Source organism: Stegostoma tigrinum, unplaced genomic scaffold (genome assembly GCF_030684315.1).
Source record: "Stegostoma tigrinum isolate sSteTig4 unplaced genomic scaffold, sSteTig4.hap1 scaffold_458, whole genome shotgun sequence".
NCBI lineage: Eukaryota > Metazoa > Chordata > Chondrichthyes > Orectolobiformes > Stegostomatidae > Stegostoma > Stegostoma tigrinum.
In genome coordinates, this window is record NW_026728386.1 from 42,248 (window position 1) to 66,439 (window position 24,192).

At 42.3% G+C, this 24,192-nt stretch overlaps 1 long non-coding RNA gene across 9 annotated transcripts in view; it reads left to right on the forward strand.

Moving 5' to 3' along the window:
• LOC132208534 (uncharacterized) overlaps nt 1-22,229 on the forward strand; it is a 32,860-nt gene extending 10,631 nt beyond the window's left edge. For 3 of the 9 annotated variants that reach the window (XR_009444645.1, XR_009444653.1, XR_009444647.1), the window contains 6 exons: nt 631-899; nt 4,842-5,041; nt 5,540-5,686; nt 9,505-9,646; nt 16,113-16,187; nt 22,108-22,229. This is a non-coding gene — a long non-coding RNA (uncharacterized LOC132208534). Of the gene's footprint in view, nt 1-630; nt 900-4,841; nt 5,042-5,539; nt 5,687-5,881; nt 6,011-9,504; nt 9,647-10,214; nt 10,340-16,112; nt 16,188-22,107 lie in introns of all 9 variants that reach the window. The other 6 variants (XR_009444648.1, XR_009444649.1, XR_009444646.1 and 3 more) reach the window with 6 other exon arrangements.
• Nucleotides 22,230-24,192: the final 1,963 nt, after the last annotated feature.

Sequence of the window (24,192 nt, forward strand, 5' to 3'; positions counted from 1 at the left end):
TCTCCCTATTTATTTCAGAACCCTCTCCCCCTTCCCCTTTTCTGATGAAAGGTCTCAGCCCAACATCTAAGCTTTTGTGCTCCCGAGATGCTGCTTGGCCTGCTGTGTTCGTCCAGCTGCACACTTTGTGATCTCGATGTGTCTTAACAACCTCATTAAGTGAGTTCTGGAGAGAACTATGCAGGGGAGACTTAGGGTTTGTCATTCTAACTTGCCTGTCCTGAAAGATGAAAGTTGGTTTATTTTGGATGTTTGTTTCATAGCTATGAAAGATATCCTGAAAGGATTTTTCATATCTTTTGTTGAGAATTTTACCCGTTTAGTCACTCTAATCCTTTTCCTTTTTTAAAGTTTGCTTGGTAGTCATAAATTTCAAATATCGGCCGAATTTTATTCGGCTTTGTATTGGTTCTCCGTGATTCCCCGTTAATGGCTCCGTGACCTGCTAGCTAATTACAGAATTTATCATTGATGTGCCTGTCATAAAATCTTTAGTCTTATACTATGTATTCCCAATTTCAGGAGAAAGTCCAGAGACCTTTTAAAGGAAAGGGGTTTAGAAAGAACACTTAAGTTCTATAGATCCAAGTCATGAATAGTTGATAAATTATTTGCACTTCATATTTCCAGAATCTACCCCGGAAGAGAGAGCCCAGAGAATTGCCAAAGCTGTCTGCAAGCAGTCAATTGACGTGAAGGAAAATTGGGAGCAATTGAAAACCCATGCGAGCAACTGGCAGAACAAGGTGGAAAAGGCGTTAGAGAAACTTCAAGAACTGCAGAAAGCTCTGGATGATCTTGAGTCTCATGTGATAACAGCTGAGGGGGTCCACATTGATTGGCAACCTGTGAATGACCTGTTTATTGACGCATTGCAGGATCACATGGATAAAACCACAGTAAGTGCAATTACTTTACACTTCACTTATGAACAGATGTAACCGCAATGTTGTATCGAGACGATCAGTAATATGAGTAGTGAAGTAATATTGATTGAATGGTTGTTAACTTAATTTGTAAATTAAAACTTAGTTGAGCATGCCTTCTGATGATATCACATTGGTAATATGAGTATAATTGAGGATTTTATTGGTCAGTGACATCAAGTGAGTTATCTGCTTGTTGCCATGTTATCAGGACTAAAGGTGAAGTCTGACCACGCCATTTGGCCACTCCTTAGAGAGACACAACTGGTTATGATTTAACCTGAAGATCACCATGCCTCGGGCAAGTAAAGGGGTTGAGGCGAAGATCCTTTGTGGTAAGGTCACTGGTGTGGCAATTGAGCCCTCTCTGCAGGGCATCACTCTGCATCACAAACCAACTGTTCAGCCCACGGAATTTGAATAGAATTCTCATGAAGTTAGCGAGAGGGATACTACACGAGAGGGATACTACTGAATAGATCGATGTTTTGAAAAGCGGATGAGATATGAGCAAAAGTTTAATTGATGTGGAAGACCAGCCACAATCATCATCAATGGTGGAGCAAGCTTGAGCGGCCATGCAACATTGTGCTGCCGCTATTTGACTTGTTCAGTGGAAAGGAAGGAAGATGGTCCAAGTGTCAAAAATGCTGAAGAACACATCCTTGTACAACCTCAAAATTTGATTGTGTTCAGCATATTATCACTCCTGGTACCCCTAAATCCTGGTCTATCATCTCAGCAGCTTGACTCTGCCCAAAAGCTGGTTACTTGTGACATTTTTGAAGGATCTTCCCAAGTCTGAAAATCATTTTTGTTTTTGTGCAATCAGAGTTGGCCAGTGTGGAAGGAGGTCATTTGGCATATCATAGCTCTTTGAAATAACTCCCCAATTCGTCCCCCTCTGCTTGGCAATGACTTCAACCACTTATAAAATCTCTTTAATGGAGGGATACTTTGAAGACATCTGAAAGGAGTATTAACGATCCCAGAATACAACTGAGCCTTATTAAGTTGTTAGTTCAGATGATCAAGAGCTTGATCAAAGAGGATTGTTTGAAAAAGTGCCTTAAAAGAGGAAATGTACAGAGGCTAAGAGGTGTAGGAAGTTAGTGAGTTTTGAAAGATTTGTGCTCAGGTTGAGGTTCTGGATGCGAGTTTGCTCGCTGAAGGTGGAGGAAGTCTCTTCTTGGGTTTGAAGCCTACACAATTAAATGTTTGGCAACCAGTAGTGGGCCGTTTGAAATCAAGAGTGGGCAAGAGGACGTAATTAGACGAGTGCCGATATCCTCAAGTATGGTTGGATTGGTGGGGATTACCAAAGTAGCGATAGGCATAGCCAAGGAACGATTTGTAAACAAAAATGAGAATTCAATAAAATTACTGTTAATAGTATCAGTTAGGTGGAAAGTACAGAGAATAGGACTTGGTTCAAGATGAGACTCATGCACTGGAGTTTTAGATGACCTCAAGTGTTCAATGGGCAAAAGTGGGACTCCAGCAGGGAATGCATTGGTATTGTCAGGCCCAGAGTGAAGTAGTTCCAGATGAAGGTTTCACTGCTAATGAGCCAAGACAAGAGACAGGTAGGCAGGATTGAAAAGATGGAAAGAGACAGCTTCAGGGATTGCATGAATGTGTGGTCGGACGTTCATCGTGGGATAAACAAGATGCCAAGGTTGTGCTGAGACAAGCGTAACATTACATTGTTGCCAAGGCGGAGTAATGCAGTCAGTAGGCAGTGAATAGAGGTTGGTGTGGGGACCACAAACAGTGGTCTTCCCAGTTTTAAATTGTTATCTCTACATAGTTCCGCAACTTTATGTTCTGTTCAAAAGGCATTACTGACAAGAAAACAGAAGTTAGCCATTTGTTTACTTGTTAATATATCTTGATTTTTCCACCATCTTCTCCAATTATGAACACCACATGTGAAGTGTACTAAGTGAACCATTCAAACCTTCAAAGGAAATGTTAAAATTGTGGAATATAAAGTTAAATTTATTTTCTTGAAAATTTAAATAAATTACATGAAGGTTTGACCAAGACTGAAAGGAATTATATGGAACACCAGATGAATAAAACAAGCAGTAGTAAGGTGGTATTAGCTGAATGTTCCTGAAGAAAGAGAACACAGCCAACCTTTCTTCCATCAGGGGGATTAATTGTGTGGTGTCAGACACAGTTGATTAAATCATTCCTTCTGTCTTTACTGTCTGACTGTACTATGGTTGTAATATTTCCTTTTTTAAAGGCTCAAGGCTCGACATACTTCTCATTTTCTAAATTTTAAGAAGTTGGCTTCTTGTCAAGTCACGGTAGGACTGAAAACACAGTCTATGACTGTTTGAAGTCACATGACACCAGCTTATCGTCCAACAGGCTCATTTCAAGTCACACAAGCTTTTGGAGTGCAGCCCCTTCATCAGGTGCAGTTGGTGAGGTGACCACACAGACAAACAATTTATAAGCAGAGAGATCAAAAGATCATAGAATTGGCCTGAGTGGAGTGTCAGATAATAACTCTCTAACACTCTTGGTAGCCTGTATAAGCAAGTAAAGTGTTTATAAAGTCAATGTCAGTGCTGTGCTGTCATGATAATCAGGCAGCGCAACTGGAATGTACAAGGTGACATCTCGGGTCAGACTCTGACTTGTAGTTTAGAGGCTTGTGTTCAGAATCTGTCTTAGAGTTTTAACCTTTATTTCAAAACCAGGAATTTATAACACACCACACTGACTGTGACTACAAGCTGTGTGTTTCTTCAACAAAATATCTGCAACTAAACAAACATCCTGGATGAAGACTTATTATCTGACACTCCACTCACACCAGTTGTATGATCTTTTGATCTGTCTGCTTATAAATTGTGTGCCTGTGTGTTTTCCTCTCTGACCGCACGTGATGAAGGGACTGCACTTCAAAAGCTTGTGTGATTTCAAATAAACCTGTCAGATTATAACCTGATGCCATGTGGCTTCTGACTTTGTCCATCCTAGTCCAACACCAGCACCTCCACATTATAAGTGTTTGGAACCAAGTCAGTGCAACAGGCATAGGTCGAACATTTGACTTCGGAAGGATGCCTCGTGCTGAAAAGTTTATTAATAACAAAGGATTTCTCCATTATGCCATCTATCATAACATGCTGCGCCTCACAGTCATAATGAAAGGATGCCCACTTTAATTTAGCAGCGCCAAGAACAGTTATGGACATTTTTAGCATGGGAGAAGGCCATTCAACCTATTTTATCTGTACCAGCTCTCTCCCAGAGCAAAAAAATTAATCCTTTTCTCGAATTCATTCCACATATTTCACAGGATTGAAATATATAGGTACATAGTTAAGTGATTTTAACATCGAGTGAGCAGTTCTCGCACTTCACCTTGTCACTAACAATTGAAAACGTGACTTAGAAAGAGTGGGTCTTTATTTTGTTCTGTTGTGATGATGAAGAAGATGCAAGTCAAAGTGCTGGAACTGGCCTCTTGAACTTAGAAACATTTAAATGTGTATAAAATGAATTCTGTGCGCATCTATTACAAGCAGTTTTATGGAAGGAAAAGGTACCAAAGAAGATTTGGTGTATTGTACTTGATGCTATTATACTCCAACCTGTGAAAACAGAACTCTATGACTGTGAGTGTTGAGATCTGAGAGGGTGCTATCTTGTTTGAATTTACATTGCTAAGTCTAGGCCTATTTTCTCAACAGCAAAATTGGTAATCCAGAAAGAAATGGATGTTTCTCGCATTTGTTGGCTGTAAGTGTCTGTTTAAAGTTTGAGTACAGTGTCCTCATATACAGGTGCTTAACCTGCTTTTACAGTTTGAACATTTGTTGTGCCAATGAAAATTGTTTGAATGGTTTCACCTCCAGTTTTCTTCTTTGTACATATTTGGTATTTTTTCAGGTTAAGGACTGCCTGCAAAATCTGAGATTGGGTTTTGAAACACATCAACCTTTGCTTGCGAGAGATAATGGTAACTGCAGATGCTAGAGAATGCGAGATAACAATGTGTGGAGCTGGATGAACACAGCAGGCCAAGCAGCATCTCAGGAGCACAAAAGTTGACATTTCGGGCCTCGACCCTTCATGCGAGAGAACGTAACGTAAGAAAGAAGAACAGGACTAAGTAGTATTATCCTTCAAAGCCTTGTTGAGTTGATTTGTCCTGTTTTGTTCCTTACTTTTACATTTATTAAATCCACATTTTTTAAAGCATTCTTTCACAGGATGAGGGCACTGATAGCAAGGCTAACATTCATTTCCCATCCAGGAATGGCTTGGTAGGCCATTTTGGAAGTCAGTAGAGAGTCAACCATATTCCTGTGAATTTGAAGTCAGATACCAGAATTGTGAAGGGATGCAGATTCCCTTCCCGAAAGAATAGATTAGTGAATTCAGTTTTCTGTTAAAATAATTTATGATAGTTTCATCGTCACTGTTACTTTTAACTCGAGATCTTTATTAATTAAATGTCATTTCCAGCAGATGCTTTTGTATATTATATTTAATATTAGGATTTTAGTTTTAACTTAATTTCTTATTAACATTTAATCATTAATTTCAGGATGTTTCTCAGATTTTATACGCTTCCTCTCCATTAGGTTTTTAAAGAAGAAATTGCCCCAGTCAAACAAGAAGTCAAAATATTAAATGATCTGGGATGTCAGTTATCTCCGCTTGATGTCTCTTTCTCTCCAAAGATTTCTCACCAGCTTGATGACCTAAATATGAGGTTGAAATTTATACAGGTAACAGTGAAAACATTTTCTAAACTAGCCAATCTGTTGAAGAAAGTATGTCCAAATAATTTGGCTTCAAATATATGAGCAAGATAAAGAACCCTTTCAACTGAAGCAAGCAATTAATATTTTATTATCATGGTTTATGAAGTTATCCAATTTTATCATATTACTTTTTCAAAAATACAATGTTCTTGTCTGTAGTTTGCACTTTAGAATGTAATCGCAAAACAAAATCCAAATAGTGAGAGATGTGAGCATCCGAACTACAGTCTGAAATGGTTCAGGACTGGAACAATTTGAATATATTCAGGATGAAGCTGCAGGTAGCAGGTATTTTTCCCGATCCATCTAAAAGAATTTGGAATTGGAACATTGTGCTCACTGCTGTACACTTCAGTATTATGTATTGTTTCATATTTTAAGTCCCTGAGAAAGACATACTTTAATGAATTACAACAAAGATATACTTGATGCATTGAAGGGAAGAATGACATAAAGTTGTCTGAACTGCATGTATTTCTTTCAATTGAGCAGATTTTGATTGATGTCAGCAAAGTAGTAGATGAAAGTTTTATTTATCCCATAAAGCCGCATGAAATGTTTTATTGAGCAAATTATTTCAGTCTTGTTCTGTGTCAGCAGCTCGCTTGGCCATGTAGCACAATAAAACTCCTTATCGGTTCTAGCAAGCAGACAAAAACATAAATAGCACCAGGATCTGGATGTTCTACCTCTTGACCCTACCTCACCATCCGATAAGAGATGGCTGACCTGCCCAGGACTCAACTCCTCTTCTATACCAGCTTCTCAGACCGCTCAAGTTCTCTATTTCAAAAATCTTATCTACCACCTTCTTTAAATACTTCCAGTGATCTACCTTTCACAATTCTCTTGTATTCTAAACAATCGCTACCTGCTGAAAGAAGAAATTCCTTTGCATCTCAGGTTTCAATAAATGTTCCCTTCTTCTGTAACTATGTTGCTGAGTTTGAGATTTCCACAGTAATGGAAACATTGTCTTCACATCTAGCCTGTCAAGCCCTCTCAAAATTTTGTGTTTCAGTAAGATCACCCCTCATTCTTCTAAACTTGAATGAATAAAGACCTTCTGTGCAACCATTCTTGATAAATCATGATCCGATGAATCAGCCCAGTGAGTCTCTTTTGAACTGCTTCCTATGGCTGTGTATCCTTTCTTGTATTTCTCCAAGTGTGACCTCCTCAATAGCCTGATCAGTTGCAAAAACACTTGCCCATTTTTAAACTGAAACCTCCTTACAATAAAGGCCAAAATTCCATTTGCCTTCTTAATTACTTGCATCACCATCGTCATGGCTCACATCAACTCCAACCTACCAAAGTGCTTTGATCCTTTGCAATTCACCTACCACTGCAACAGGTCTCCAGCTGATACCGTCTCCCTGGCCTGACAGTCATCCCTGGAATGTCTGGATAACAAGGATACCTACATCAGTCTGTTACTTATTGATCAGAGCACCACCTTCCACACTGTAATTCCAAACAAACTCCTCTCTAAACTCTGAGACCTGCGCCTCAGCATCCCTCTGTGTAACAGGATTCTCGACTTCCTGACCCAGAGACCACAATCAGTAAGGATAGATGACAACACTTGCTCCACCGTAAGCCTCAACACCGGTGCCCAGCAAAGCTGCCCCTACTCTATACTCCTTATGCAATCATGACTGCGTGGCCCCAACTCCATTTACAAGTTTGCTGATGACGCTTCCATTGTAGGTCGGACCTCAAACAACAATAAGTGAGATTACAGGAAAAGCAATTGAGTGCTTGCTGGCATGATGGAAAGATAACAATCTGTCCATCAGCATAAGCAAAATGGAGGAGCTGGTCATTTTTTTCAGGAAGCTTCTGTCTGCAGCAATGGTGCTGAGGTGGAGATGGTTGATAGTGTGAAGTTCCTGGGAATGTTGCTCACCAACAATCTGTCCTGGCCAATCCATGTCGACATGATGGTCAAGGAGGCTAAGGAAATTCAGCATGTCCATGAGGACCCTACCTGTTTTTGTAGATGCATCCTATCTGGATGCATCACTGTGTGGTATGGCAGTTGCTGTTCCCAAGACTGCAAGAAGCGAAAGAGAATCATGAGCACAGCCCAATCCGTCACGCAAACTAGCCTTCCATCCATTGACTCCATCTACACTTCCCACTACCTTGAGAAAGCAACCAACATAATCAAAATACCCCCTCACTCTGATTATACTCTCTTCCGTCCTCTTCTGTCGGGCAGAGGATATCAGTTTGAATAAGCGTACAAATAGATTTAAGAACAGCCACTTTCCTGTTGTGACTTTTGAATGGACCTCTCAAATGTTAATTCTGATCTCTCTCTCTCAGCCTCTTCTCTCTGGCTGTAACACTATTCTGCACTTTGTACGGTGTGATTTGCCTACACAGCATGCAAATCAACACTTTTCACAGTATCTCAGTACATGTGTCAGCAACAAAGCAATCATTCACCTGCATGCTAGTATGTGTTTCATGGACGAGAGCATCCAAGTCCCCTACCATGCATTTTCTTTAGAGTCTATCTTTTGATCCTTCCTACCAAAGTGTACTTTCCGACATTAAACTCTCTCTGCCAACTTTTTTCCGACTTGCTTGACCTGTCTATCCCCTTGCAGATTCTTTCTGTCCTCATGACAACATTCCCTTACTCTATTTTTGTAGCATCAGCAAATTTGAATGAATTTATGCCTTGTCCCCTCCTCTAAGTTAGGAATATAGAGAGTAAATAATTCTCGTCCTTGGACTGATCCCTGTGGCACTCCACTAGTTATGGCTTTTCGGCCTGATAAAGATGGTGGTTAGAAAATAACTGGCTGAACCACTGAAATGAAAAATGTGAAAAAATATGCGTTTTCATTGTTTGTGAAATACTTAAATCAGATTGTAGATAATAAAATATAAATATTGCAGTAGTTCTTCATAGTTTCTCATTGAGCTTTCTGAGAATTCTGAATATAGTTCCTGATTTATGATAGCATCAGTTTTCATGCATCTTTGTCTGAGAATTCAGATTTGTTTTGTCAAAAATTGTGCTGTGCCACACATGATATTTGCTAAATCTGTCCTGTCCCAGCAGTTCAACTCGTTCAGTTTTGAGAACTTTTGTCAGGACCCCACAGTTGAGCTACCTTGCGTTGATAGCTCACTACACACTTCTTGCATTGAAACAAATGTACCTCAGACTACCTGTCCATCAGCGTTCATCATCTGCTCTGTGTCTACTCTTCCTCTTAGTCACACTGACTTCATTATCTAGTTCCTTACAGGCTGTAGTTATTATCTTGTTACTGCCCACTAACCTGTGCATTTGGCTCCCATCCCCCTGCCACATTACGAGGTCTTACGAGGAAAGGCTGAGGGACTTGAGGCTGTTTTCATTAGAGAGAAGAAGGCTGAGAGGTGACTTAATTGAAACATATAAAATAATCAGAGGGTTAGATGAGGTGGATAGGGAGAGCCTTTTTTCTGGATGGTGACGGCGAGCACGACGGGGCATAGCTTTAAATTGAGGGGTGAAAGATACAGGACAGATGTCAGAGGTAGTTTCTCGACTCGGAGAGTAGTAAGGGAATGGACCGCTTGGCCTGCAATGGTAGTAGATTTGCCAACTTCAGGTACATTCAAGTCGTCGTTGGATAAGCATATGGACGTACATGGAATAGTGTTGGTTAGATGGGCTTGAGATCGGTCTGACAGGTCGACACAACATCAAGGGCCGAAGGGCCTGTACTGTGCTGTAATGTTCTGTGTTCTGTGTTTTATTTATTGTTGAATAGCAGCAGGAGGTGAGGAGGCAGAGACTGCAACCCTGAGGTCACGGAGGGAAGGAAAAGAGGCTCTTACTTGGAGATTGAGAAGCAGGAGAGGGCACAACCCAGAGGTTTGGGAGTGGAGAGAGGCTGCAAGTTGGAGGTCAAGGTGAGGAGAGGCACCAGTTGATGTTGTAGATTAAATGTAATACAGAAAATTGTGAAGTGGTTAAGTTTGGTTCGAAAAACAGTACATAAAACAGAAGGAACCATTCTAAATGGGTGCAGAAGCAGACCGGTTTTGCTGTTCTGTGCATAAACCATTCAGTTAAACCACAGCTAGTCTGAGCTTCAACTCTGTTTACCTGCTGAAAAGTCATGTCGACTGAAAACATTAGCTTGCTTTCTCTCCATGGCTGCTTGCCTGACCTACTGTGGTCTCCGGCATTTTTTGTCGTCAGTCTGTTTACCTCCCTTTCTTCTATGTCCTTTCATAGCCTTAGCTATCAAAAATAATTTCAGTTACACTCATTGTTATTGATCCAGCACCCACATTCTTTTATGAGAGAGTATTTGAGATCTTGACTGTTGTTTGTATTAAGATACAAGTGCTTCCTGATTTCAGTTCTGAATGGCTTGCCATTGAATCTCATATATTAATAGATAATACTTCTGATAAGAAATGTTTTCAGAGTGTTATAGTGGAAGCTTCTATGTTTTGTGCATCCTCTATCTAGCCACCAGACTCAGAGTACCTGTTGGGACCATCCAAAAATGACTGAATATTTTCACTCATTCGGTCAGTAGATTGATAATAGGACTCTGGTTCTGTGCCACTGTCAGATCATTGTGACTCCAAAAGGTACCAAAGTAAATTCTGGATTCTAGGCAAATATACCTATGTGTTTAGATCTATTTAGATGCATTCATGTCGGCTAAAAATACTTGAAATAATGTATAATTAGGAGTGACAGACAACATCTGTGACATTAAATGAAAAACAAGAACAAAGAACTTTGGTTCATATTTCAGCTTCGACAGGCACTAAACAACTAAAAGCACTGTATAACCAATGAAGTAATTTTTTGAAGTATGTTTGTAATGTCGGAAACACAGCAACAAATATATGCGCAGAAGGCTTTCACAAACAGAACTGTAAAAATGACCACTTACTTTGTGATATTGATTGAATGCTAAGTGTTGGCCAGAATGTAGATCCACTGAACTGAATACAGGTGGTTTGTGGGTAAGAAAGTCTTAACCCTTTGGACAAACCTAATTTTATTTGTAATTTATTAGCAATAACTGAATTGTGCAATTTAAGTTCAGAAGTTCCCAATTTTAAGTGGAGTTTTAACAAATTCACCTTTGAAGAGCGTTTGGGCTTGATGAACCCAAGTCTCAACTGAGTTAACTCAGCCTTTTGTGTTAGGGATGTATAAATTGTCCATCTTAGGGGAGGCGATGGCCTCACGGTATTGTCACTGGACTGTTCATCCAGAGAGACAAATCATGTTCTGGGGACCTGGATTCAAATCCCGCTGTGGCAGATGGTGGAATTTGAATTCAATAAATATCCAGAATTCACAATCTGATGATGACCATGAATCCGTTGTTGCTTGTTGGAAAAGCTCAACAGGTTCACTAATGCCTTTTAGGGAAGGAAACTGCCATCCTTACCTGGCCTGGTCTGCATGTGACTCCAGACCCACAGCAATGTGGTTGACTTTTAACTGCCCTTTGGGTAATCAGGGCTGGGCAATAAATGCTGGCTCGCCAGTGACGCCCTCATCCCGAGGTTGAATCAAGAAAAAAAATTACGATTGCCTTTTCTAACTTCTCAGCCTTCAGTAATTGATTCTTCCAGTGCTAGAGAAGAAGTGGTGATTGTGGCTTATTCTCTTCCCATGGTTTAACATGATGCAACTGATGGTAAAGTTAATAAGCTTTATGAAAACATAAGTAAATATATATAATTAAATAAAAATAGCAAAGTCATTAATTAGAACTCGGCTACAACATGTAAGAGCTCCTGTGTTCCAGTATGGTCTGGTGCAAGCATGTTTGCTGTAAGCACTTAATGTTTGAGTAGCTTGTGTTTATGAGCTGGAGGCTGATCTAGGGATGCTGGGACACATCAGAAGGATTCTTTGCACCAAGAGGCAGTCACAGCCCTTAAGTTTGTGTTTGTCTGATTTGGTCAGTCTTCAGGCGCAGGAGAGGTCGATGGTGGAGGTTCATTACGCTAATACTGGGGAAAGTAGGACTGTCCTGTGGTGAGTTATGGATTCAACTGGGCCTGTGTTCATGAGAGTTTAAAAAGATGAGGGGGGGATCTGATTGAAATATAGAAAGTTGGAACTGAGCCAGATGAACTCAATGCAGGGAAGCTATTTTCCCTGTTTGTGGTGCTAGGACCAGGGGTCACAGTCTCAGAATTTGGGGTAGATCAGTTAGGACTAGGATGAGGACAACATCTCGTCATTCAAGCAGAGTGAATCTGTGAAATTTTCAACCACAGAAGACCATGGGGGCCATCACTGAATGTATTCAAGAACAAGACAAGGTGGCTCGGTGGCTCACCACTGCTGCCTCACAGTGCCACTGACCTGTTTTGATTCCACTCTTGGGTAACTATCCGTGTGGAGTTTGTACATTCTCCCTGTGTCAGTGTGGGTTTCCACCAGGTGCTCCGGTTTCTTCCCACAGTCCAAAAATATGCAGGCCAAGTGGATAAGGCATGGTAAATGCATAGTTACGGGGCAAGGATGGAGGGGCCAGTCTTGGACACGATGCACTTCGAAGGGTCAGTGTCGACTTAATCAGCTGAAAACATTTTGCATTGTAGGGATTCTTTGATTTTGTGATAGATTTTTAGATGTTAAAAGATTCAATAAGTATACAGGAAAGTGGGAATATGATATCGAGATGTAAGATCAGCCATGATCTTATTGAATGGTGGACTTGGCTTGAAGGGCTGATTGGCTTATTCCTGCTTCTAGTTTCCATGTTCTTCTGTGACTGAATGAGGCTGATAGCGGAACTAGAATGCCTGAGCTTTAGGGTGGATGTGCAAATTGACTATCGCACTGTGGTAAAAAACACACTTTCAAAGGGGCTTGATAAACGCAATGTAGTATAATCAGTGGGATTGACACTATTCTGTGTAGCAAAGAGTGAGAGTCTGTAACTGTGGAAGCCATTGCCACAGAAGACTGCGAAGGCTAAGTCATTGAGTGTATTTAAGACAGAGATAAATAGGTTTGTGGACAAGTAAGTGCATCAAGGGTTATGGGGAGAAGGCAGGAGAATGGGGTTCAGAAGTATGTCAGCCGTGCTTGAATGACAGAGCAGACTCAGTGTGCAGAATGGCCTAATTCTGCTCATATATCTTCGGGTCTTATTTGCTCAGACGGGAAAAGACCTTGCGGTGGGAGGTGGAGAATCCAGACATTGTAGGCAGGACAAAAAAAGAGTTTGTGAATAGTTGTAATGAGGAATTTGGCACCATGAAGCAGAGCCTTCAATGTCATAATCTCTGGATGCATAATGTGTTGGGCAGAAAGGCTTATTTCCATGCAGTGTGCCACCAAGATTCTAACTCCAGACAAACATATCCATCTTCTTTGCGCTCAATCTGACTCCTACGAGCAGGGAGCTTTCCCCCCCATTCCCGTTAAAACCAGTTTTGCTCGGTTCCCTGGATGCCACATTTGGTCAAGTGTGGCCTTGATGTCAAGAACAATGACTGTCGCCCTCACTCCCTCACCTCGTTTGTCCATTTTTGAACCAGGGCATCAATGAGGCCAGGAGCTGGGTGGCCCTGGTAGAAACCCAACTGAGTGTTAGTGAGTAGGTGATGCCTTTATTTTCACCTACTGTAGTCCCAATCATGCAACTCTGTCAATTGCTGCCCCTGCCAAGCGCTGGAAGCCTCCCCAGAGTTATCCAGACAGCAGAAAATTTGTTTCAGGAAGACGAGGACCTGCCCTGTCAAATTTCATGTGGATGTGCTGTTGCACATGCACAGAGCGTGATTAAAGGGAGTCAGCATGGCTTTGTGACGGGCGGGTCATGCCTTACAAATCTGATTGGGTTCTTTGAGGAGGTCATGAGACCGGTTGACGAGGGGCGAGCAGTGGATGTGGTGTACATGGACATCAGCAAAGCATTTGATAAGGTTCCCCACGGCAGGCACTTTGATGAAGTCAGGAGGTATGGAAATCAGGGTGACTTGGCTGTCTGGATTCAGAATTGGTTGGCTGACAGGAGGCAGAGAGTGGTTGTAGATGGTAAATATTCTGCCTGGAGGTCAGTGCTGAGTGGTGACCCGCTGGGCTCTGTTCTTGGGCCTCTGCTCTTTGTAGTTTTTAGAAATGACTTGGATGTGGAGGTTGAGGGGTGGGTTAGTATGTTTGCTGCTGACACAAAGGTTGGAGGTGCCGTTGATAGTATTGAGGGCTATTGCAGGCTTCAGCGAGATATTGACAGGATGCAGAGGTGGGCTGAGAAATGGCAGATGGAGTTCAACCTGGATAAATGCGAGGTGATGCATTTTGGAAGGTCGAATTTAGATGCTGAATCTAGGATTAAAGGCAGATGCTCGGCAGTGTATAGGAATCGCGGAATCTTGGTGTTCAAGTGCATAGCTCCCTCAAAGTTGCCACACAAGTGGATAAGGTTGTTAAGAAAGCATATGGTGTTTTGGCTTTCATTGACAGGGGGATCGAGTTTTAGAGCCGCGAGGTTATGCTGCAGCTGTACAAAACCCTGGTGAGACCACACTGGAATATTGTGTCCAGTTCCGGTTGCCCTATTATAGGAAAGATGTGGAGGCTTTGGAGAGAGTGCAAAGGAGGTTTACCAGGTTGAGAAGGTTGACTGAGCTTGGACTTTGCTCTCTGGAGAGAAGGAGGAAGAGAGGTGACCTGCTCAAGGTGTACAAGGTAATGAGAGGAATGGATAGAGTCGATAGCCAGAGACTTTTCCCCAGGGCAGGATTGACTGCCACGAGGCATAGTTTTAAGGTGTTAGGAGGAAGGTATAGAGGAGATGTCAGAGGGAGGTTCTTCACCCAGAGAGTTGTGAGTGCATGGAATACTTTGCCAGTGGTAGTGGTGGAAGCAGAGCCATTAGTGACATTTAAGCAACTGCTGGACATGCACATGGACAGCAGTGAATTGAGGGGAATGTAAATTAGGTTAGGTTATTTTTGGAGTGGGATTATTCCACGGCACAACATGGTGGGCCGAAGGGCCTGTGCTGTGCTATACTTTTCTATGTTCTATGTTGTGTGTAAGAGTCAGAAGCCCAGTTGTTATTGGCTTGGCTCTTTAGCTCAGTAGCTATCCCTTAATTTTTTGATGGCCCAAAGTGGCTGGCAAAGCAGACTTGCAACTTGAAAGCATTATGACATTGGCCAGGATGTGAATCATTGACCTACATGGTTTTTTGCAGATGTCTATTACTGCATCCATGTCTGTGAATGATTTGCGTAGCAGCCATGAAGTTTTCACAGAGTCCTTCAGAACTTAGATGTGGACCTTGGCAACTTTAAAGAAGTCTAAAAAATATCAACACACATCCATTTTGGCAATAACAGGTATGAACATCGATAGAGAGTGGATAGCCAGAGACTTTTTCCGAGGGTGAAGGTAGCTCTTATGAGGAGGCATAGTTTAAAAGTAAGTGGAGATAGATCTCGGGTAGACGTGAGAAGTAGGTTCTTTACTCAGAGAGTGGCAGAAGCGTGGAATGCATTGCCAGAGAGGGGAGTGGAGTCAGCTTCATTAGGAGCATTTAAGCAGCTATTAGACAGGCATATGGATGATAGTATAAGGTAAGGGTGGAGGTTAGCTAGACGTTAGGTTGAGGGTAAAAGCTCAGCACAACACTGTGGGCTGAAGGGCCAGTCCTGTGCTGTACTGTTGTATGTTTGTATGCTCTATGAATCCATCAGTAATTAATCTGCAAGTAGCTGACAGTGTCTTTAAATAACTCTGGCAGAGGGATTATTCATGTTCCTGGTGATCATACGTTCAGCAATGTGTCATTGAGGGACTTTAAGCATTGAGCTCTGATATCACAGTATTGGCAATATCTTGCCTCCTCGACATCATTTCATCAGATATTTGCTGCATGCAACATAGAATTGTCAGAATAGCATCCATGGCAACTTGCATTTGATGTGTGCTCATGAGTCAAATATACAATTTCAGATCTCAAAACCCTTTGTGGCCCTGAAAAACCAGGCGGCGAGATTGCAGACTTTACACCAAGCATGATTATCTGAATCTTTTCTCTCCTACTATAAAGCTGACAGTGAGACTTCCGTGAGTTCCACTGTATTCACCAGATGCTGTTTGCCAGTTATGACATGAATTTCATGTAGCTTTTGACCACCTACATGAGGAATGGGTAACAAATGCTGGTCCTGTCAGTGATGTTCCCATCCTTGAAAATATGTGGAAATAAATTGAACCTAGTAGTTATCATGTCCTTTTACTGTGCCTTGTATTCTTCAGCAGATATTTATCCCCCTGTATTCATTGCAGAGTAGTTGAGAATGTGTTCCAATTGAAATGGTTTGTACTAACAGTTAGGAAAAATGTATCTAAAGATTTTTTTGAATGCAGGTGATTTAAACACCGTGCGTTTTTCTGCATATCGGCCAGCAATGAAGATCCGCCGACTCCAGAAAGCACTCTGTTGTGAGTACATTCACACATTGCAGAATTTGTAATCTCGTGCTGTGTTTTGTTGTGAGCATCCTTGCTTGCCTGTTGTCAGATGTCATTGATTACAATTAGCTTGGTTTTGCAGTTGTTGAGACATCAGTTCGGCATGACCTTACAACCTTCCACTCAAAGGACGTTTGTCTATAAAGTTGCTGAAAATGCAATCTGATAAGGGCAGCCAGGCATCTTAGACTAGAGTGAATGAGGAAAGCAACAGGATGTCTTCTTAATGATTGGGAAACAACCACATGAAGGACCGAGGAGGACAGTGAATTAAAAGAGGAATGGTTTGTTTCAAATCAGGTACAGCAAAAGAAATTAAGAGAACGTAAGGAAGGTTGAAATTGAAAAGGCAAGTAATGGTTTATGTTCATTGGAAACCATCAACAACAAAAGTACAATGAAGAAAGTATTTGAGAAAATACAGAAGATTTCTTCAAATGAAAGGGAGACACTGTCTTCATGATGCCAATAGCACGGAGTGCAACTTTGGCGTTTAACCACATCATCCCTTGGCCTGAAGTCACTGTACTATTTACCCATTTTATAACAGAAAAATACTTCAATGATGAGTGTCATGGAGAATTTCAGCCCCGAATAAAACCATATTCTGAGCAATTGCCACAACAGCTTCTATGACATGACTTTATAAAACATCCCAAGGCATGTCATAGGAGCTTTATAGAGTAAAATTTGATACTGAGTATTGAAAGAGATCCGAAGGTAGATTGATTAAAACCTCATCAAAGAGGTAGATTTTAAGGACTGTTTTGAAGGAGGAAAGAATGATGCAGAGGTTCAGCAAGGTAATTCTATAAAGCTTAGGCTCCAAGAAGTTGAATGTAAAGCTGTCGATGATGGAACAGCACAAATTGTGTTGAGAGGCTGGAATGAAAGGCGTAAATGTGCCTAGAGGGGCTATGAGTTCGACATTGTCAGGGGATGTGCATGGGTGTTGCCAGGTCAGGGAGGGATATGAAAGCCAGGACAGCAATGTGAAAACCAAGGCACTGCTTAACTGTGAGCCATTGTAGATCAGAGTGCGCAGAGAAAGTTGGGTGAATGGAACTTGGTGCGTGTTAAGACAGAGTCAATGGACTTTGAAATGATGCCATGTTAAAGAAAAGGAGAACTTGGGAGGCCAACTTGATATTCATAAGAATGGTCATGTTCAGAGTTAATCAATGCGGTCGGGTTTCAAAACTAACGGACTTACCTGGGGCCAAATGTTGTGGATGTGAAAATAAGTAGACTTTGTGACATCAGGCCTATGTGGCCAGAATTTAAACTCTGGGTCAAAATAACAAAGGGTACAACGAAAACCAGTAGCTAGCAAGCAGACGTCCTTTCAAGGACCAAAGATAATGGCTTCGTTCTGTACCAGATTTAATAGATGGAAACTGTCCGGTTATGTAGAGACAGTGGAAGAAATGCATGAGGGGGTGGTGAGATAGACCTGGGCATTGCCACCATGTATGTGGAAAGTGCAGTGCATTCACATGATATTGCTCTGGGGCAGTGTTCAGATGAGAAAAGGAGTGGGATTTTACTGATTTGGCCAGACCTAGGTGATTCACACCCACAGCCATGCTGTCAAAGATTTGTGGATGCCAGAAAAACTGAACTTGACTGTTTGCAGTAAATGTACAGCATTTCAGATGTCACTTGATCCTGCAGATTGACTCCCTAGAATCTGCTTGTCAAATGATTTATATGGCTAAAAGGTTCAAGTATGAGTTTGCGCTGTGGAACTCATCTCGCACCGAAACTGGCCAGTTGTTATATCAAGATTTGGAGAAAGTATTAGTTTTTTGAAGAATGTTCTGATACAGAGAGAGAGACTAATAGTTTCTTGAGAAATCGTGGGGCATTGGCCAGGAAGTTAAACAAACAGTGGGGGGGAAAAAAACCTTGACCTGAATCCTATGTTAAGTATATAATGGATTAGTTCGACAGTGAGGATGTCAAAAGATATTCTCATTTTTAAGATGAGACGCTTGGGACAATTTGGGTAGGATGCACTTCTTGAAGCGACCAGAAAGGTACAGAATTATCCATTGGATGTGAAAAATTTGAAATGAAGACAAAACTTTTTGAGGCTGGGGTGGGGAAGAAATGAAGGTCCGATTTTGCTCCTTCAACCTCTCCCATGACAAAATGCACTTGTATAAGAATGGTGACTATAAGATTGGTGACGGCACTTAAATGAAGAAAAATCAACATGGACATTTCTTCTGCTGTATATATAACATTAACATTCAATCTCTTGGCAAGGATAATGTGACAGGGCGTTTGAAAAGCCAAGTTATTGTAATTTGAATTAAGAGATCAGGCTGTAGAACCTGAGATCAATCTCAGAATAAAATGTAACAACAGCGATAGATGAGGAACCTCTTCACTCACAGAGAGGTGAACTTTGTAATTCTGTACTCCAGAAAATGTGGCGCCTCAGCCAAGAAGTATGCTCAGAACGGGGATTGACATGCTGGGGTAGTCAGTGAAGCACTATTAATGTCACAGGATTAGTAATCTGGAGGCCTGGGACAATGCTGTAGAGTATAGGCGTAAATTCCACTGTAACAGCTGATGGAATTTGAATTCAGTTCAATATAATTTTGGGGGTAGGTAGGAATGTGGAGCCGACATTGCAGTCAAGTCAGCCACGACCTTATTGAATGGTGAAGCAGGCTTGAGGGGGCCAGTTATCCAACACATGCTCAAATTGATATAATCATAAACAAAGCTGGTCTCAGTGACGGTTACACTGTCACTGTTAAACTATTCACTGTTATAAAAACTTGACTCATTCACCGATGTTCTTTAAGAAAGGAGCTCTGCCATTCTTATTTGATCTCACCTCCATATGACTCCAGATCCACAATAATGTGGTTGACACTTAACTGCACTCTGAAATAGTCAAACAATTTGGAGGAACTATGGATGGGCAGCAAATCCTGTCCTTGCTATTCCTGCTCCTTGTTGCTATGACTGTACATGCTTTAACATATTAACCAATTTCCTCTTTGAATCCGTTTGAGGAGCAGTGTATATTTTGTATTGCTTGGTGATTCTCTAAGTATCTGATGGGTTTTGCATTGTTCCTTCTACCTTCTAAATGTGAGCCCCTTCCAGTGTTTAACCTTTTAAGGTAGGCAATCGTTCTCGAACCTTTTTGATTGAATGCCTACATATTAATAGCAATCACTAACCTATCTATTATTAATTGCATATTCATAATACAAAGGGCTACGTGTAAAGAAGTGTTCTAATCATCTTTTTAAAAAGCTCCTTCCTGACGCTTATCATGGAGATGAGATTAGATTCCCTACAGTGTGGAAACAGGCGCTTCAGCCTAAGAAGTCCACACCGGCCCTTGTAGCATCCCACCCAGACCCATCCCCCTATCACCGACACACCACCCTGAACACCATGGGAAATTTAGCATGCCCAATCCACCAAGTCAGCGCATCTTTGGACCGTGGGAGGAAACCGGAGCACCCGGAGGAAACCCACGCAGACACGGGGAGAATGTGCAAACTCCACACAGACAGTTACTTGAGGCTGGAATCGAACCCGGGTACTAGGTGCTGTGAGGCTGCAGTGCTAACCCGCTGAGCCACTGTGCTGCCCCGATGTGTGTATTTGCTTCCAACTGTGATATCTGTTAGTCCCTGGACTGGTGTTTGATACGGGCACTCATAATGTATATCCACTTTATCCAAATGCTCTTCTATTGTTAGCCTGATAAATCAAGAAAAGGGCTGGATCCTTTTGTATATTTTTCACATCACATATTCATGATTTACATATAGTTGAGAGTTTCAAACTGCAATAATTAAACATGCATGATAGATAAAAGCATTCCAGAATTGTTTCGACTTGATGATAAATAGTGAATATCTTTTCTTGACTGCAGCTTTCCAGCCTATCAGTGCAGAAAGGCAGTGCTTAGCAAGGTTGGATGAGGAATATTACTGTTCCAATTAGTTACATTTAATTTATCACCATTGAAGCTCGCGTTAGTTAGTATGCTTTTTTCCAATATATTTAATCTGTAGTTATGACAGATGATTTGGTTTGTAGATCTCCAATTACCTCTCTACTGTAGAACCCAGTTTTGAAACAATTGATATAAGGCACTTATTGTACTGTCACTGATGCTGTCATTATACTACCAGAGTATGGCTGTAATGCTGAATTACTTCAGCCTGCCTTCATGAAGCAATGCAATCTTTCCTAGATAAGGATGAGGGGAAGGTGCACATAAAAGACTGATTTATAAAATTGAGATTCATGGAATATATAGGTCACTATCAAATTTGGTTAAAAAAGATGGCTGAAGGACAGAAGCAGCAAGTTATGATAAATAGATGAGAAGATCGCTATTAGCAGTTTCCCAAGTATTAGGACACTGATTTTTGGAGATAGATACATGATTTGAATTTGGGAATATGGCATACAGAAGGCCCTTCAGCCAATCAAGTCTATGCAAACCTAACTGCACTAATCCCACTTTGCAGCACTTGGAGAATAACCTTTAATTTCATGTGCTCATCCCAGTACTTTTCTACAAGTTGTGAGCTCTCTTGTCTCAACGACCCTTCTGGGTAGTGCATTCCAGATTACCACCACCCTCTGGGTAAAAATATTTTTCCTCAAATCCCCTCTACATCTCCTGCCCTTCACCTCATAATTGTGTCTCCTTGTTATTGACCCTTCAACTAAGGATACAGCTGCTTGCTGACCTTGCCCCTCCTAATCTTCTGCACATCAGTCACGTCCCTCCTCAGCCTTCTCTGCTCTAAAGACGACAAACTGAGCTTATCCAGCCAGTCTTCATAGCTGAAGTGCTCCGCCCCAGGCAATATCCGAGTGAATAATCTCTGCACCCTCTCCAATTCAATCACATCCTTCCAACAGCATGGTGATGAGAACTGCATACAGTATTCCAACTTTGGCTTAACCAAAGTTCTATACAATTCCAACTTAACCTTCCAGCTGAAACCATCTGTGCCATGACTGATAAAGGCAAGTTCTCAGCACGCATTCTTAATCATCGTGTTAACCTGTCCTGCCACCTTCAAGGATAATGGGAACTGCAGATGCTGGAGAATCCAAGATAATAAAATGTGAGGCTGGATGAACACAGCAGGCCAAGCAGCATCTCAGGAGCACAAAAGCTGACGTTTCGGGCCTAGACCCTTCATCAGAGAGGGGGATGGGGTGAGGGTTCTGGAATAAATAGGGAGAGATGGGGAGGCGGACCGAAGGTGGAGAGAGTATAGGTGGGGAGGTAGTGAGGGGATAGGTCAGTCCAGGGAAGACGGACAGGCAAAGGAGGTGGGATGAGGTTAGTAGGTAGATGGGGGTGCGGCTTGGGGTGGGAGGAAGGGATGGGTGAGAGGAAGAACAGGTTAGGGAGGCAGAGACAGGTTGGACTGGTTTTGGGATGCAGTGGGTGGGGGGGGGAAGAGCTGGGCTGGTTGTGTGGTGCAGTGGGGGGAGGGGACGAACTGGGCTGGTTTCGGGATGCGGTGGGGGAAGGGGAGATTTTGAAACTGGTGAAGTCCACATTGATACCATTAGGCAGCAGGGTTCCCAGGTTCCCTCCTGCAGTGCCACAATGAATCGCAACAGACAACTGCACCTCCCAGTTGCAAACCACTTCCACTCCCCCTCCCATTCTTTAGATGACATGTCCATCATGGGCCTCCTGCAGTGCCACAATGATGCCACCCGTAGGTTGCAGGAACAGCAACTCATATTCCGCCTGGACTCTTTAATTTTACATCCTCAAAGACATTTAGCAGGGATAGCGTGGATTATAGAGTGAGTTGAGTAGATTGTTTCATTATTAATTCTTTACTAAATTTGATTTATATTACATTTTTAGACCACATCAGGTGAAGATGTGTGTGATTTCACCAAGGTGCTGAAAAATAACTTCAGATCAAAGAAATACTTTGCCAAACATCCTCGCTTGGGTTATTTACCACTACAAACAGTCCTAGAAGGTGAGAACCTTGAGATGTAAGTTTATTGATGTGAGATTTACTAATGTATCAATGCCCATTTGGGGGTTGACAAATATTGCCGCATTATTCATTCTGCAGCTTAGCAGGAGAGTGAGGTTGTCCATTTGCGCATATATCAGAAGTACACAATACAAAAACAAGGGGGGCTTAACTGATATCATTGGTCCTCTCGCCTTGAAAGCAGTGTAGTTACTCAGAGTGCATCTGCTGTGGACTTGTTGATACTGTCACTAACGTGCAACCTTCCTTGATATCTTTCTCTGTCCTCCAGTTCTGTCTTTAAAAACGACAATCAATTACCCTCTCCTCAAAAGAAAAGAACCTTTGGCTGAACATAGAACAAAGAACAGTACAGGCCTTCAGCCCGCAATGTTGTGCCGACCTATTATCCCACTCAGATCAAACTACCCTGCATACCCTTCATTTTACTATCCTTCATGTGCCTATCCAAGAGTCGCTTAAGAGTCTCTAAATGTATCTGACTCCACTCCCACTGCCAGCAGTGCATTCCACACACTCTCTGTGTAAAGAACCTACCTCTGACATCTCCCCTATTCCTTCCTCCAGTCACCTTAAAATTTCTCCCCCTCGTAATAGTCATTTCTGCTCTGGGAAAAAATCTCTGACTATCCACTCCAGCTATGCCTCTCATCATCTTGCATACCTCTACCAAGTCACCTATCATTCTTCTTTGCTCCAATGAAAAAAGTCCTCGCCCCCTCAACCCTACCTCATAAGACGTGCCGTCCATTCCATGCAGCATCCTGCTAAATCTCCTCTACACCCCCTCTAAAGCTTCCACATCCTCCCTATAATGAAGCGACCAAAACTGAAGGCAATATTCCAAGCGCTGCTCCATCCCCACGAACTAATGCTCTATTCCAAATCCCTTTCCTCTTGATGCTTCAAATTCCTTGCTGTCTTTCGTGTAATTTCATATTTGAATTCACCTGAACAAATTTCACCTGCAGCCCTGACCCACTAACAGCGATTTGCCCCCTCTGTCCTGACCCGCTCACAGTGATTTGCCCCCTCTGTCCTGACCTGCTTACAGCGACTTGCCCCCTCTGTCCTGACCCGCTCACAGCGACTTGCCTCTGCAGCCATGACCCGCTCCCAGCGACATGCCCTTGCAGTCCTGACCCGCTCCCAGCGACATGCCCTTGCAGTCCTGACCCGCTCCCAGCGACATGCCCTTGCAGTCCTGACCCGCTCCCAGCGACATGACTCTGCAGTCCTGACCTGCTCCCAAGTCAGCGACTTCGATGTTGTGGCCATTTCAGAGACATGGATGGAGCAGGGTCAGGAATGGATGTTGCAGGTTCCAGGGTTTAGATCTTTCATTAAGGTAAGGGAAGGTGGTAAAAGAGGGGGAGGTGTGGCTTTGTTGGTGAAAGACAGATCAGAGTCAACCGGTTGATGTCGTGTATATGGATGTCAGCAAGGTGTTTGATAAGGTTCCCCACAGTAGGCTATTTTGCAAAATGCAGAGGAATGGGATTGTGGGAGATATAGCAGTTTGGATCGGAAATTGGCTTGCTGAAAGAAGACAGAGGGTTGCAGTTGGTGAGAAATGTTCATCCTGGAGACCAGTTACTAGTGGTGTACCGCAAGGGGCGGTGTAGGGTCCACCGCTGTTTGTCATTTTTTTAAATGACCTGGATGAGGGCACAGAAGGATGGGTTAGTAAATTTGCAGACGACACGAAGGTCGGTGGAGTTGTGGATAGTGACGAAGGATGCTGTAGGTTGCAGAGAGACATAGATAAGCTGCAGAGCTGGGCTGAGAGGTGGCAAATGGTGTTTGATGCAGACAAGTGTGAGGTGATGCACTTTGGTAGGAGTAACCGAAAGGCAAAGTTCTGGGCTAATGGTAAGATTCTTTGTATTGCAGATGAGCAGAGAGATTTTGGTGTCCATGTACACAGATCCTTGAAAGTTGCC